Source organism: Lathyrus oleraceus, chromosome 6 (genome assembly GCF_024323335.1).
Source record: "Lathyrus oleraceus cultivar Zhongwan6 chromosome 6, CAAS_Psat_ZW6_1.0, whole genome shotgun sequence".
NCBI lineage: Eukaryota > Viridiplantae > Streptophyta > Magnoliopsida > Fabales > Fabaceae > Lathyrus > Lathyrus oleraceus.
In genome coordinates, this window is record NC_066584.1 from 15,512,914 (window position 1) to 15,531,058 (window position 18,145).

Genomic DNA, 18,145 nt, shown 5'->3' on the forward strand with positions numbered 1-18,145 from the left:
ACACTTTTTGTTCCAACAATCTCCCCCTTTTTAATGATGACAAACAAAGGTATTTAAGAATAATGGTTGGTCAGTTTAACTAACTTGACAACATTAGTGTTTGAGGTTTATAAGCTCCCCCTGAGTCTATAGTTCAAAGGTTGAGTTTTGTAAGCTTCCCCTAAGTCATATCCAAGTTAATTAAACTTATCTTGATAGCATAAGAAAATAATGGCATAAGAAAACATTTTGGTGCTTCTGGTGTAAATAAAAACGGCATAAGAAAACTGATTGTCATGCTTTTAAAGCTTGCTTAGACAACAAGAACAAATCTGGAGGTAATCATTTATCTTTTGTCTATTTTAAGTCTAACTTAGTTGATGTTCCAACTAATTATTGGTGGCTTGATAGTGGTTATAGAACCCATATTGTTGTGTCCTTACAGGAGTTCAGAAACCAGCGGAGACCAAATTTGAGAGAAATCAAGCTCCCGGTGGGAAATGATCTCGAAGTCATGGTGGAGCTAGTGGGAGATGTTAGCTTAGTTCTAGGAACTGGTTTTGAAGTTGTTTTGAAAGATACATTTAATCTACCTTCTTTTAGGAGGAATTTGATTTCAGTGTCTTATATGGATAGACTTGGATTTAAGTTTACGTTTTATGTTGGAAAAATAATTTTTATGTTGAATTCTCAAGTTGTTGGTAATGGTATCTTGTTTGATGGTTTATATAAGTTATATTTGGATTGTGATAAAATTTCCTCATCATTGAATGTCGAGAACTCCATTTCTAAAAGGTCTAAAATTAGAGAAAAATCATATTTGTTGTGGCACGGGTGTTTAGGCCATATCTCTAAGGAAAGAGTTGAAAGGTTAATTAGAGATGATATTCTAACTTCCTTAATTTTCAATTATTTGGGGACTTGTATTGATTGTATTAAAGAAACATTTATTAAGACCAATAAGATAGGTCGAACTAGAAGTTCAGGCCTTTAGGAAATTATTCATACAAATATTAGCGGGTGATCCGCTGTGGCACACAGATCAAAATAGAGTTAATAAAATTTTGTATACGGAAGCCACACTCGAGTTGTATTGCAAGGAATCCGAGTAAGATTAACCGATATAAAAAAAGGGGTTTCAAGGTTTCAAAAATATGAATCATAAATAGATAAATGGAATTTTCGTTTTATTCCAGGGTCAAAGAACTTTCATCTATAGCTAAGAATGTTGAATGGGCAATTGAAAGTTGTAAAGACAAAGTGTCATACAACATACGATATCAAGTTTCGATGATGACAAAAGACCATCATGCAAGTCTACGAACAAATGCAACACATTACCCACCATATCCTTTTTCACGTTATCCTAAAGCTACCATAATCATCAAAAAAATATAGACAAAGTGTGATCATGACCAAATATATGTAAATCACTAATCACGTTTTTTTTGCAGAATTGAAGGCTTTGAGTCGACCATAGGGGTCAGCTCAAAGCTCACGGGTCGGCGCAAAGGCTCTGTCCAAACTGGAGGGAGTCAGCGCAAGAACTCTTTGCGTCGACGCATAAGGTCGACGCTTAACTCACGGGTCGGCGCAAAAATCCCTTGCGTCGACGCATGCAGTCGGCGCGTGCCCCACGGGTCAGCGCACGCCGACCCTATGGTCGACCGTTCGCGCGCAAACTCAGTTTTCTAAGTTATTTCAAAGTTTAAATTTCTGTTATGTCTGTTACTATAAATAGAAGTAAAAACACTTCTATTAACCAACATTTGCTATTTTGAGTACAAGTGTTCAAGGAAACAAGAAAGAGTGAAATAGTTGTCAAAGATTCATCATCTTCATCTTCAACAGCTCAAAATACATCAACTGCACACAATAACTTTTGATGCGATTTGTGACAGCTTGAAGGTGATAAGGTTCGAGGTAGCGATTGAAGAATCGGGTTCGAGTTGAAGTCTTGGCAGGTTCTTTCTTGAATAAAACCATTAGGGTTTTATCCTCCAATACCGGTTTGCGTTTGGGGGTTTTTGGACGGATTGCTTCATTATCATTCAGCTGAGCGAAGGTAACTGATAAGAGAAAGTCTTCATCAGTTTAGTAGCGGAGTCGGTGATTGAGCAGTGAAGAATCCGGGTTTGATTCGTTCGTGTTCGTGATCAGCCGGGCCAAGGGGTTGAAGAACGGAAGGTTCATCAACGAGTGGCAGGAAACGGAGGTCAGGCATCAACAATCAAAGGTCTTGATTCATCTTGAATCAAGGGGCAAGGAGAAGAAGTATCATTCAACATATTGGAAATTCTGTTGTTTACATACTTTGCACTCCTTGTAAAAACGATTAAACATCACAGGTGATATCTATTAATCATCTCAATTCTATTTTTAGAATTGAGGGCAGACGTACCCCGAAGCGAGGACGGCGGGGGAACTGCCTCATCAAATCTCTGTCTCCTTTAATTTTCTGCACAATTCAATTTTCAGCTTAAAATTTAAGTGATTTTAGTTTAAGCAATTTTTTGACAAACATTGATTTAAGTTGAGTAAGTGTTTCAAACTGTTGTTGGAATACTAAGTACAATAACATATTGTACTAGGATAAATCAAATCACCTATTCAACTTAAATACCACTTGGAGTGTTTGTGCACACCAAGTGTTTGTAAAATTGCCTAAGCCAAAGTTGCCTTAAGTTTGCATTGAGTTTCAATTTGGTATTTTGATTCATTGGAACTAGGCTTGCAAATAAGTGAACTATATAATTGATTGTGCATTGTGTGTAGTGAATTGTATCTCTTTTAATCAAATATCCATTAGCTTAACGCATATCCGGTTTTCCAATAACGGTTCGTTTTAGACTAATTTTCCTCGGCAGCTTCCGCACCTAAAAACATTTTAAAACCAATTTTTCTTTTAAATTGGTAGCACCGATTCAACTTTTTAATTGGGATCTATTCAACCCCCCCTTCTAGATCCGTGCCATAGTCTAACAAGTGGTATCAGGAGCTCCGGTTTATTCCGTGCTTCAAAATATAACTTTGATAGAAAATGGCTAACGAACCTAAAGGGGCTTATAATAGAGCTCCCGTTTTCAATGGTGAAAACTATAGTTATTGGAAAGACTGTATGCGGGTGCACATAAATTCCATAGATAGAAAGATATGGAATGTTATTCTCAATGGTCCAATTCAAATAACCATGACCAATGAGAACAACGAAGTTGTGCCTAAGCCCGAAGCACAATGGACCGATGATGATGAAAAGAAATACAATTATGATTGGAAAGCCAAAAACATCCTTATATCCTCATTAGGTGTAGATGAATACTATCGTGTATCCCATTGTCCTACTGCTAAGGCCATGTGGGATTCACTACAAATTGCACATGAGGGGACAAATGATGTTAAATTGGCTAGAATCAATACACTAACGCAAGAGTTTGATCTCTTTTTCATGGAGCAAGGGGAAACCATTGCCGACATGCAAAAGAGATTCACTCATCTAATCAATCGATTACATTCACTAGGTAAACCTATTTCCAATGATGTTGCTACTAATAAAATCTTAAGATGTCTTAACAGGGAATGGCAGCCGAAAGTGACCGCCATCAAAGAGGCAAACGATCTTACCATATTGGACTTGACAACATTGTTCGGCAAACTACAAGAGCATGAACAAGTTCTATTAAGCTTGGAACAACATGAAAAGAAAGAAAAGAAAGACAAAGCCAAGGTGAGCGAAAAGAAATTAATAGCTCTGAAGACTTCCTCCTCAAAGTCTCAAGCAAAAGAGCTAAGTGATTATTCATCGAGTGACGAAGAAGAAGAGGACAAGAGTGAAGATATGGGGCTGTTCGTCAAACGTTACAACCGTTACGTGAGAAAGAACGGCATCCAACATTCCGAGAAGAACTTAGTAAACTTCCGGAAGCAATCTAGGTTCTCCAAAAATGATGACTTCAAAGGAAAAACAACTAGAGGGTCGTGCTACAAATGTGGAAAGCCGGGTCACTACAAACCGGATTGTCCGATGAACAAAAAGACAAAAGAAAAGGATTCATACAAATCACATAAGAAACCATCAAAGCCAAGGAGGGCATACATTGCTTGGGAAAGCGATAGCGACTCCTCGGATAATGAAAGCTCAAGTGATGAAGATGAAAACGCAAATCTATGTCTCTCTGCTCATCAAAGGAATAAGAAGAAACAGGTACGACATGCTAAATACGAAAACTCCTCTAGTATGTCTCATCATGAATTACAAACTGTTTTTGAAACTTTACACTATGAAGCAAAAGAGGCCTTTAAAAAGCTTGCCTCAAATAAGAAATTTTTTTCTCATTTAGAACAAAAAATCCAAGAATCCGAAAGGAAACTTGAGGCACTCAAGGCTTCTATAGTGGAAAGCACAAAAACTAGTTATGAGGACCTTAAAAGTAGAATGATGAACTATGGGTGTGATACTTGTTACATTTGGCAAGGTGAAGTAAGGAACCTAAAAGCCAAACTTGACAAGGCTCTTGAGCCCAAGATTACTTTTGCTATTGATAAGTCTAACTTTCGAAAAAGTATGGTTAATCCATATCAAAAATACAAATATGTTGTAAAGGACGAAGGTAGCAAAAGTAATCAAAGTGAAAAGTTCTCTTGTCTCTATTGTTGCAAAAAAGGACATTCCATTGCTAAATGTAGATTTAGGAGATTTTTAGTTCCTAAAGGCATTTATCAATGGATGCCCAAATGCAACCATTTTGCTTCTCACCACTCAGGACCCAATAAGCCATTGGGTACCTCCTTTTGTTAATTATCTTATCACAGGTACAATGCCTCGAGACTACCGAGAGAAGATGGGTTCTCGATAGTGGATGCTCAAGGCATATGTCAGGAGACATATCTCTCTTCATTGACTTCGTGGCTAAGAAGAAGGGATATGTAACTTATGGTGATAATAACCGAGGAGCAATACTTGGTAAAGGTAGTGTAGGTAATCCCTCTTCCACTACTATTTCTGACGTATTGCTTGTCGAAGGTCTTAAACATAACCTACTTAGCATCAGTCAGTTATGCGACAAAGGATACAATGTATCGTTTTCAAAAGATTGTTGCAAAATTGTGCATACTGATGATAAGAAGAGCATGTTTAATGGTCTTCGTGTGAATAATGTCTATATGCTTGACCTAAATGAAGTATCGTTAACAAGTGACAAATGTCTTGTAACAATGAATGAAGATTCATGGTTATGGCATAGACGTTTAACACATGTTAATTTCGATTTACTAAATAAAATTGTCTCTAAAGATCTAGTCCTAGGTCTCCCCAAAATTAAGTTCACCAAGGATCACCTTTGTGATGCTTGTCAAAAGGGGAAGCAAACGAGGATCTCCTTTAAATCCAAAAATATCGTTTCAACAACGAGACCTCTCGAGCTTCTCCATATGGATTTATTTGGGCCATCTAGGATTAAAAGTCTAGGAGGAAACTATTACGGTTTCGTAATAGTGGACGACTTTTCTAGATTTTGTTGGACTATTTTCTTAGTAAGTAAGAGCGACACATTCGCAGCCTTTGAACGATTTGCCAAGCTTTCCCAAAATAAACTAAACACAAACATTGTTGCAATTAGAAGTGATCATGGAGGTGAGTTTGAAAATCACTTATTTGAAGAATATTGCGGTAACCACGGTATTGATCATAACTTCTCCGCTCCACGTACTCCTCAACAAAACGGGGTTGTGGAGCGTAAAAACCGAATTTTAGAAGAATTGGGAAGAACAATGATCAATGAAAGTGGGTTACCGAAATATTTTTGGGCCGACGCCATTAGTACGGCTTGTTATGTTTTAAATAGGGTGCTTATTCGCCCTATTCTAAACAAAACACCGTATGAGCTTTTAAAAGGGCGAAAGCCAAATGTTTCTCACTTACATGTCTTTGGTTGCAAATGTTTTGTGTTGAACAATGGAAAGGAAAACTTAGGAAAATTCGATTCCAAGGCCGACGAAGGTTTCTTCCTCGGATACTCTCAATCTAGCAAAGCATATAGAATTTACAACAAGCGATTACTTACAGTAGAAGAGTCTGTGCACGTTACCTTTGATGAATCCAATCCGAGAAACGTCGGAAAGGATAGTGTTTTTCATGGTGCAGGTACATCTACCAAAGACATACTCAATGATGGCGAGCCGGGGATTGATCAACCCGACACAATCAAAATTGAGGAGGACAAAGATGTACTCCATGATGAAACCAAGGTAGATCATCCGCCTTCAAACGATGATCTTCCACAAGCTTGGAAGTCTTCTAAAGATCATCCAATCGACAACATTATCGGAGATATCTCAAAGGGTGTAACAACTCGATCCAAGCTAAGTAATTTCTGTTATCACTTCGCTTTCGTTTCGCAGATGGAGCCTAAAAACCCTAAAGAAGCCCTACTCGATGAACACTGGTTTTTATCAATGCAGGAGGAACTTAACCAGTTCACCAGAAATGAGGTTTGGGACCTTGTCCCTCCTCCGCGAGATCATCGAGTAATCGGCACCCGATGGGTGTTTAGGAACAAGCTGGACGAAAACGGGGTAATAACCCGCAATAAGGCGCGTTTAGTCGCGCAAGGGTATAACCAAGAGGAAGGCATCGACTATGAGGAAACTTATGCGCCGGTTGCCCGACTCGAGGCTATACGCCTTCTCCTTGCCTTCGCTTGTGCAAAGGATTTTAAGCTATTTCAAATGGATGTAAAGAGTGTCTTCCTTAACGGTCACATAAATGAAGAAGTGTATGTCGCACAACCTCCGGGTTTCGAATCCCATGAGTATCCTGATCATGTTTATAAACTAAAAAGGGCTTTGTATGGCCTCAAACAGGCTCCTAGAGCTTGGTATGAGAGACTAAGAAAGTTCCTATTAGATCAAGGTTACTCAAGAGGAAAGGTTGACACAACCCTCTTCATTAAACGTCAAGGAAAGCACTTGATACTAGTGCAAATTTATGTGGATGATATCATTTTTGGATCTACTAACATGAAGCTTGTGAGAGAGTTTTCTGACCTTATGCAGGGTGAGTTCGAGATGAGTATGATGGGGGAGCTCACATACTTCCTCGGTCTACAAATCAAACAGCTCAAAGAAGGAACGTTCGTGAGCCAGACAAAGTATTGTTTGGACCTTATCAAGAGATTTGACATGGCAAAAGCTAAGGCCATAGACACCCCCATGCCTACGTGTACCAACTTGAACAAGGATGAAGACGGTAAGGAAGTAGATGTAAAACGGTATAGAGGTATGATTGGTTCACTCCTTTACCTTACTGCTTCCCGTCCCGATATTATGTTTAGCGTATGCATGTGTGCTAGATACCAATCATGTCCCAAGGAATCCCATTTAAAGGCCGTTAAACGGATACTTCGATATTTATCCGGTACTCCGAAGTACGGACTATGGTATTCCAAAGGTAATGATTGTTCTTTGGTAGGTTTTTCCGATTCCGACTTTGTCGGTTGCAAATCGGATAGGAAAAGCACAAGTGGCACTTGTCATCTATTTTCAAACTCCTTGGTTAGTTGGCATAGCAAGAAACAAGTTTCTGTTGCTTTGTCAACCGCCGAAGCGGAATACGTTGCAGCCGGTAGTTGTTGTGCCCAAATCTTATGGATCAAGCAACAACTATTGGATTTTAACCTAAAACTGGAACGTATCCCCATATTTTGTGACAACACGAGTGCTATTAACCTAACAAAAAATCCTGTGCTACATTCTCGCACTAAGCATATCGAAATTCGACACCACTTTCTTCGGGATCATGTAGAGAAAGGTGACATCGTGTTTGAACACGTAAACACTGAAAATCAACTAGCGGACATTTTCACAAAGCCGCTAGCAAATGAACCTTTCTTTCATATTCGCCGAGAACTTGGCATCCTCGATATTTCGGAACGGGCACTCTAATCTGCTGTCTACATTCTTCCATCTTAATCTTTAATACTGTACTTCTAACAAATTTTTGTTGTTGCAAGCTCATGTATAATGTTCATTAAGTCACTCCGGCATTAAGGTGATATCGTTCCTCTCTCTCTATATCTCTGCTAAATCTCATGACAAAATTTTATCTCAAAATGATGTGATTTATATATACATACTATTAATATATCCATCTGGTTGTGTATTGCTGTATATACTGTTGTTTATGCATCAAACTGGTCATTGCATGTGCTAAATAAGGGAAAATGAAAATTTGTACAGTATGAGTCGACCGCATCAGGGTTATGGTCGACGCATGATTAATTAATTTCTGCATTTTTTCAAAAATCAAACAGTATGCGTCGACGCATACAGGGGTATGGTCGACGCATCGCTCAAAAATTCCGTTTTTCTGCAGAAGAATTTGAATCATCTCTCATGCATTCCATCATTAACCGTGCATTTACACTCCACACCCTTCCAACTACCCACTACCTTGTAACCTGCACCTACCCACTAGCTAGTGCTCTTTGTTCTTCCATCTTCCCAAAACCCTAACCTTCCCACTATTAATTGAAAAATCTCCCTCTCTAAGAATCACTCTCTAAACTTGGGTTATGTATGGTGCAAGGAGCGGAAGAAATATAAGTTTGTTAGAAGAGGATACGTTTCTCCAAGGGCTGATAGTGATGAAAGCGAAGAACAAGAAGATGAAGTGGAAAGAGAACAAGAAGAATAAGAAGAAGAAGAAGAAGAAATAAGGCACGATGATGCTTTCATTGGTGGAGATGAAAGTCCTCCACCAGTTGGCACGCATGACTACTCCGGCTCTGCTTGGGTACAGCAGCCGGATACATATGAAGAAAATGCTCCACAATGGGGTGGCTGGGGTGAATGGCAACATTCAGGTTGGACAACTCAACGTGAATTTTACCAGCCATATCACCATGTTGAGGAAGAACTTCCTCCATCCCCTCCACATCAAGCTGACTCTTCAGAACTGTTGGAGATGATGCGAGGCATGCAACTTGCACAACAAACATTCATGCAATCCCAAGATGACCGACTTGCTCAAATTCACAGTCAACTTCAAACTCAAAATGAGCGGCTCGACAATCTCACCACAGGTCTAAATGAACGGTATGCAGATTTGGATCGGCAAGTCACCGGGAGTCTTAGGCATCTAGAAGGTGTTTCTGATTACCTAGAAACTCTGGCTGACCCTAGCAGAAACCCAGGCGTATGCTACCATCCAGGCCACCGTCACTTAAGACAATAGCCATTCATATGCACATTATATGTTGTCTGTTATTTCTGCATGTATTTTGTTGTTGCCTTGCCGGTGTATGCACCACAACTTCATTATGTATTCTCTCCTTCTTAATTAATGCCTATTGTTAAGAAATGATACTTGTGTGATATTATTTCGTTGTTATCTATATTTCTACTCTGCCTGTGAATTTTTCGTTGCAATCTTGAATACCTACTCTATCTCTCTTTTTGATGTTGTCAAAGGGGGAGAAAAATGCTGACAAACAAACAGTCTGACAAACTGCAAATGGCCTTAGATTACAAAAGAAAGGGGGAGTGTGCAAAATGTGTCAATACTGCATAATGTTCGTCACGCTGAGTTATACGGGTTGTCATCATCAAAAAGGGGGAGTATGTAAAGACAAAGTGTCATACAACATACGATATCAAGTTTCGATGATGACAAAAGACCATCATGCAAGTCTACGAACAAATGCAACACATTACCCACCATATCCTTTTTCACGTTATCCTAAAGCTACCATAATCATCAAAAAAATATAGACAAAGTGTGATCATGACCAAATATATGTAAATCACTAATCACGTTTTTTTTGCAGATTTGAAGGCTTTGAGTCGACCATAGGGGTCAGCTCAAAGCTCACGGGTCGGCGCAAAGGCTCTGTCCAAACTGGAGGGAGTCAGCGCAAGAACTCTTTGCGTCGACGCATAGGGTCGACGCTTAACTCACGGGTCGGCGCAAAAATCCCTTGCGTCGACGCATGCAGTCGGCGCGTGCCCCACGGGTCAGCGCACGCCGACCCTATGGTCGACCGTTCGCGCGCAAACTCAGTTTTCTGAGTTATTTCAAAGTTTAAATTTCTGTTATGTCTGTTTGGTTTTGTCTGTTACTATAAATAGAAGTAAAAACACTTCTATTAACCAACATTTGCTATTTTGAGTACAAGTGTTCAAGGAAACAAGAAAGAGTGAAATAGTTGTCAAAGATTCATCATCTTCATCTTCAACAGCTCAAAATACATCAACTGCACACAATAACTTTTGATGCGATTTGTGACAGCTTGAAGGTGATAAGGTTCGAGGTAGCGATTGAAGAATCGGGTTCGAGTTGAAGTCTTGGCAGGTTCTTTCTTGAATAAAACCATTAGGGTTTTATCCTCCAATACCGGTTTGCGTTTGGGGGTTTTTGGACGGATTGCTTCATTATCATTCAGCTGAGCGAAGGTAACTGATAAGAGAAAGTCTTCATCAGTTTAGTAGCGGAGTCGGTGATTGAGCAGTGAAGAATCCGGGTTTGATTCGTTCGTGTTCGTGATCAGCCGGGCCAAGGGGTTGAAGAACGGAAGGTTCATCAACGAGTGGCAGGAAACGGAGGTCAGGCATCAACAATCAAAGGTCTTGATTCATCTTGAATCAAGGGGCAAGGAGAAGAAGTATCATTCAACATATTGGAAATTCTGTTGTTTACATACTTTGCACTCCTTGTAAAAACGATTAAACATCACAGGTGATATCTATTAATCATCTCAATTCTATTTTTAGAATTGAGGGCAGACGTACCCCGAAGCGAGGACGGCGGGGGAACTGCCTCATCAAATCTCTGTCTCCTTTAATTTTCTGCACAATTCAATTTTCAGCTTAAAATTTAAGTGATTTTAGTTTAAGCAATTTTTTGACAAACATTGATTTAAGTTGAGTAAGTGTTTCAAACTGTTGTTGGAATACTAAGTACAATAACATATTGTACTAGGATAAATCAAATCACCTATTCAACTTAAATACCACTTGGAGTGTTTGTGCACACCAAGTGTTTGTAAAATTGCCTAAGCCAAAGTTGCCTTAAGTTTGCATTGAGTTTCAATTTGGTATTTTGATTCATTGGAACTAGGCTTGCAAATAAGTGAACTATATAATTGATTGTGCATTGTGTGTAGTGAATTGTATCTCTTTTAATCAAATATCCATTAGCTTAACGCATATCCGGTTTTCCAATAACGGTTCGTTTTAGACTAATTTTCCTCGGCAGCTTCCGCACCTAAAAACATTTTAAAACCAATTTTTCTTTTAAATTGGTAGCGCCGATTCAACTTTTTAATTGGGATCTATTCAACCCCCCCTTCTAGATCCGTGCCATAGTCTAACAAAAGTGGCATTCTCTTTGTCTTCTGGTGCAATATATATCTCATTTTTTACAACATCCAAAATCAAGGGTTTAAGTCGCCTTTAGGGATGCCTAACTAATTTTTTCCCATCCTTAATAAGTATCTGATGCATACACGTTGATGAGCTAATACCAGGAATGTCAGCCAAGGTTCATCCAGATGCTTTCTTATGTTTTCTAAATACTTGTAACAACTTTTGTTCTTGTTCAGATTCAAATTTAGATAACATTATTATCAATAGCTTTTCTAGACTCTCTAGAAATGCATATTTTAAATTGCCAGGTAGTGGTTTCAGCTTTAAAGATGGTGATTGTTCAATGGGTGATTTTTTTTCGAGGGGTTGGAGTGTTGAGAACAATGTCACCTATAGAAACAATACAAAGATGGGGTCATTGTAGAAGAGTTAGTATCACCCTGGAAGGAATCTTTTATCTCACCACAAACATAACAAAGGTGAGTGTCAATACATGTATCACAGATGTAAGTATCACAAAATCAGGCAGTGATGGAAAATCAACAAAAATTGAATCAGGTGTGGTAAATTCTCTTAGAGTTCGTTGAGCTTTAGCCATATTAGGATATAGTCATGCAACAAATAAAACATAACGATAATGATAATTTCAGTAAAATAAATAGTGAAAATAAAGTATAATAAAATATGACGGAAAATCTAATAAAACGATTAAAATCTAATAAAGTCTAACAAAAACGAATAAAATAAAATCTAAAAATTATTAAAATATGACTAAAAACAAATAAAGTGAAATAACGTATCAACAATATTTTTTTGGATTTTTTGAAAATGTGAAAATAGAAAAAAAAATGGAAAATAAAGGAATTTGCAATTTCTAGAAAATAGAGGATTTTTTTTCTAATTTTTTGGAAAAAGTTCGGAGCAATTCAAGACAGAAGCTTACAGAGTCATTTAATGAGTTGAGATACTTACCACTATACTACAACCCTGAAAATAGACAAACAAATATGAAAAAGAAATAGGGGGTTCAAGGTTTCAGAAACTTGAATCGTAAATAGATAAACATAAAACAAATATGATGAACAAGTTAATCTACTGGTTTGGTTTCTGATATATAATCGATTATTATCATCCCAATTACTTAAGTGGATTCGATTAGTGTTCGATTACAACATCGAACAAACAAGAGTCATCGATACTATATGAATTACATTCCTATTTGTTGAATTAAGCATTTGGTTAAAACTAATGCAAATTAACAAAAAAGCAATGTTAAACGCAATTAAATTAAGAAACAGGCATCAATTGAATTTAGTTAAATCTATTCTATAAGAAATCGAATTAATTAAATGAGATTGATAGACATAAATGAAAAGGAATCATAATTGAATTGGAAATTATAATAACCTTAAAGTTTTGATGGAATCTAAAATCAGTAGATCAACCTTTGGTTGTTTAGCTCTCCATGGAATTCGTATTAGTATATTCTAATTTTGTGTAAACTGAACACTTAGTAGTAGTATTCTGTGTTTCCATAAATAATACAAAAAAAAATCAGACTCTAAGAGCACTCGGCCAGATAAACATAAATTATGCCTAAAAACTAATTACTTTATTAAGTCTGTTACGGAAACTAATTATTTAACTCTTCTGCACTCCAAATTGGATTTTGACTTCAACATCAAACTTATAGCTTTTTCTCTTATCAATGTAAAACAGGGTGCATCAAAATGCACTGATCAAATCCTCTCACATTTGAACTTTTGCACTCCGAGTAAAACTCTAACTTCAAAATTCAAAATAAAAATCAACAAAAAAAAACATAGCATGCAATTTCAATGACTTTCAGAATCACATAGGGATAAGCAAAAGTCTCATTCTAAGATTCATGGAATATGGTGTTAATGAGTAACTTCTTATGACAATCAAAGCAAATAAAAGGAACTTTACCAAAGAGTATATCATAAGTAGCAAGATCCTCACAGGATAAAGATCTCTCAACTCTCAAGTATTTATGTTATCTATTTACACTCAAAGCATATCATGAAAGCTAGCACTACCATTAACTTGACAAGACTCTAAAATCCACACTTGAAATACATGCACACAAAGATCAAAAGGACTTCATTCGGGTTGTAACATGGCCAATGTAAGAGTGAGAAAAATCCTAAGGGGTACTAAGCTAAAATTTAAAAGGATTAAAGAGAATAGAAAGGGACTTTGGGAGTCGAACTAAACAGTATTTGATTCACTTTCCCTCAAATTCTTTACGACCATTTTCTCTTCTCTTTTCTTTTTGTTTTTTATTTCTTTTCATTTGTTTTCCTGAAGGAATACGATAGGAACATGAATTTTCTTCCTTTTTTTCTTCGTTTTTTTCTTTCTTTCGTCTGCAAAGTTTTAAAATATCACAAATATAATAATTCAACCCCACACAAACTCCAAACAAGAATCACTCATCCCCTCAAATAGGGTATACCATTATTTTTCACCTTTAAGATTGTATTGAGTTATAAACAAAAAATGGAATAAATAGACTCAAAGGAGCTTCAAACCAAGGATGATAATTCCAAGGTTGACTTATTTGGCTAAGTGGATAAAAATAAAACGAAAATAAGATGTCTTTATCATACCAATGTGCACATGCAAACAAAAAGTTTCAACAAGAGTCGGGTCAAGTTCTAGAGTAACTAACAAACCTGAGTGAAATCACACAAGAAAGAAAAATTAATGGAAATTTGTATTTCATCTATTATAAGGCTCAAATTCTCACCAAGGATAATGATCTACCACAGATTATGCATACTTTAGAATCAAGTCCACTTTATAATACTAGGCAAGCAAAGAAAGTCACCCACATCACAACACAAATATTTATTCAAGAGTACAAAAAAATTACTTACAAAACACTTGCAATCCCAAAAAACAACAAAAAATCATGCATTTTTTAGTTAACTCTTTTTAAAGAGAAAATCAGAAACCAGCAAAAATAGAGTAAACGACATCCCTCCCCCACACTTAAAACACACATTATCCTCAATGAAAGAGACGAGTATAAAATAAGAGAGAGAGAGAGAGAGAGAGGGAGGGAGAACACATCCGAGGAGTCAAGACGGATAGATGAACGAATAAGAAGCCTTACCCAATCAGAGCTCTTGTATAGTTTCTTCTTCCAATGTCAACTTTCAAGGAATAACTTAAGACGGTGTTAATTTATTTTGAATTTTTATTTGTGCCTTCGCTTTTTATTCCAAGATCAAAGAACATTCTTCTATAGGTAAAAATGTAGAATAGGCAAGTGAAAGTAGTTTTCTCTTTTTGTTCTGGTGCAATATAGATCTCATTTTTCACAACATCCAAAATCAAGGGGTTAACCCGCCTTTGGGGTTGCCTAACTAATTTTCGTCAGTTCATCTCATATCCAAATGCAACTTGCAACATGAAGCAAGGTCCTAATATGGTTTGCTAGCAAAACCACATACATAACCATGTAGGTTGTGCAGCCCTGCAAAACCACACCATGACCAATTTGCAGAACCAACATGCCAAGCCAAGCAAGATATGCACACCAGTCTAATTCAATAGCAGTTGAACAAGTGTAAACCTGCATCAATACATGACAATATTTAGACCAAACACACCATTTCAAGATCAAGCAATTTCGGGCATAGCCAAAAACAAATGCAGCATAACATACCATTAACATCACCATGCAAACACAGACCAAGCAAAGACCAAGCTGCATATAATTTGCTACACCATGAGCCAAACCTAAACCAGAGTGCAATCAAGCCGTGCAGCAAGCATCAAACATGATTCATATGCAAATCTATATCCAATTCAGTTAATCAAATCAACTTATATGTCATGCAATCTAACTGAGCAGACATAACACTCAAGCATATCATCATCAAAAATGACTTATCATCACTCATCACAAAAACAAATTAAACACATTCACATTTCAATTCCTACTAACTAATTGAACTAGCCATGCTAATTGAACTAACCAACTAATGCCACATCACCTATCACTCACTAATTAACTTTCAAAGTCAATAATATAGAATAATTAACCATTTCCTTCATTCACACATTCCAACTGAATTCACAAACTTCCATAACGGAATTTTCTAATCCCAATAACAATAACAACATATATAATCCTCATTCTCTAGCTACAACAAAAAGATCAATCATTTTCTCATCTAAACCATGAATCATCAACACAAAAATCCCTCAATCATTTTTTGACTCTCAACACACTCATCTTCATCACCCTCAGCTTCATCATTCATTCACTATCACCATTAACCTCTCAGAATCTGAACTCAATCTCTCCTTCTCTAGTTGAATCAACCTCACCATACTCATTGAGAGAGTTCAATCAACAACATCAACCACTCAGAAGCTTTCTAGCCAAGAAGGGAAAGAAGAAGAATTTAGAAGTTAAAGCAAGAGAGAGATAGACTAAGAACCTTTACCTGGAAGCAGAGATTCTTTCGCCGTCGTCAACATCGTTATTGCCAAGGGTGAAAACAAAAATACAAACTTCATGGATCAATGAGTATGTGTGAAACAAATGCAAGAAATAAGGGAAAAGAATACCTCGTCAGAGCTTTGAAGCTCTGGTGAGGTCCAACCTTAAAGGTATGAGTTTGAATTATCTCTTCCTATATATATTTGATGATTTTCTTCGTATTCTCCTTCTACTCATTTTCTTTTTTCTCTGAGTATGCTCCGGAAAAGATGATAAGAGGTTTGCTCAGAGCTAGCTCAGGTTCAGATGATGAACCCGAGTGGCTTAGGTGTGAGAGCTCTTAATGAGAGGGAGATGAGTTGGGATTTTTGCAAGGATTTGGATGAACCCAAGCATGCTAAGATACCATCATCAACCATTTGTCTGTCTCCCTGTGGACCATCAGCATCCCCCACAGATCTTTGTTTCATTTTGTATCCATCATAAAGCATCATGCTAGGGTTTATCTTATGTCTGATCATATCCCTAGCAAATCAAATAAAAAAAGAGTCATTCATTCAGGCATTCATCTCATATCATATCCTATCATTTGCATTTCAGGATCAAAATTCGGGTCTTCTTAGTATTTAACTATCTCCCACTATGATCATATGAAGAGTGTACTTCTTCATATTCTCGTGTTGAAGATACTTAAATAGGGGCACTGTCACACCCCAATTTTGACCCTGTATCGCTGATTCAATACATTCATCATAGTTATTGCATCTCTGCATAGCATACCATGCATTCCATACCGCATAATGCCTAGAATGTCAGTCGAAATGAATTTTCAGATTTACAGACGAAGCGGTTAAACCAATTATCGAATGTGTGTCAAAATGGTGGGCGAAAATTTTTCAAACTCAAGCTTGCAGACATCAGTTTTATTAATCTATGTTTCACGTAGTTTAACATGGTATGCTCGATTTATTTTTCAGCTAATTTTTCGGTCACCTTTTGATCAGCTCGAGCCTGTTTAACCGGTCAAAATTTATTTTAAAATTAAAAGAAACGCTGTATTTTTCCAATAAGTTTATTTCGCAATGATCATTTTGGTGCATTCATTTTAATTTTTCGAGCACTTTTGCGCCCGACCTTTATCCATTTTGAGACATTTTATTTTTATCTCTTTGTCAAAATATTTGATTCAATTAATTAGAATTTTCTACGTCTTTGTTTCAGTTTAATATAGTTTTTTTGTTAGAATGATTTAATTTAATTTTAATTAGTTCTTAAAACTCATTTTGTTCTAAAACTTTGAAAAGAGGGGCATTTTGGTATTTGTCTCAAATTAATAACCCTAGTTTGACACTATAAATACTAAAGATGCTGGTGAATGAAAGAAGAAAACCAACAGATGCCTAGCGGCACAGACCCCAAATGCCCTCTCTCTTCACTCTCCACCTACCAACAACCGGATACCCCCACGTGTAGTCCAACAAAAACATTAACAGACACACTGCCAGAACTCATACAACAACACACACTCACAAAATCACCATCCTTCTCACCCTCCATCTCTCTCCACCTGCTCCATCCACTCTCAATCCTCCGGAAAAGCACCACGCCGGCAACCACAAACCTAATGCTTCCTCAACCTCCAATCTCCACCCTTCATTCTTCTCCACCGTTCGCGTTTTTATCGTCGTTCGTCCTCACCTCCACCCAACGACACCAACAATCCTGCGAGCAAACCCTCAAGCCGCCGCAAACCCACCATCTACCGTCAAAATCATCCGTCTTCACCACTCCAAACACAACCACCACCAACCACCACGAAAAACGCCCTCCCCAAACTAGCAACGCCGCTAACATTCCTTCGAAAAACAATCGAATAAATGTACCAAAAGAAAACACAGCTCGAACACATTCTCCACCGTCCGGATACCTACGTCGGTTCAATTAAAAAAACACACTCAGATCTCTGGGTTTACGAAAACGATGAAATGGTTCACCGTGCTGTTCGTATGTTCCTGGACTCTTGAAGATCTTCGACGAGATCCTCGTTAACGCGGCCGATAATAACAGAGAGATCCGTCTATGGATTCGTTGAAGGTTACGATAGATCCGGAAGCGAACGCGGTTTCTGTTTACAACAACGGCGACGGTGTTCCGGTTGAGATTCATCAGGAGGAGAAGATTTATGTTCCTGAGTTGATCTTCGGTCACCTTCTTACTAGTAGTAACCATGATGATAATGTGAAGAAAACTACCGGTGGACGGAATGGTGATGGTGCTGAGCTCACGAATATTTTTTTCACTGAGTTTATCATTGAGACTGCTGATGGT

At 37.5% G+C, this 18,145-nt stretch overlaps 1 pseudogene; it reads left to right on the forward strand.

Moving 5' to 3' along the window:
* Nucleotides 1–493: 493 nt before the first annotated feature.
* LOC127093711 (DNA topoisomerase 2-like) lies at nt 494–18,145 on the forward strand (annotated as a pseudogene).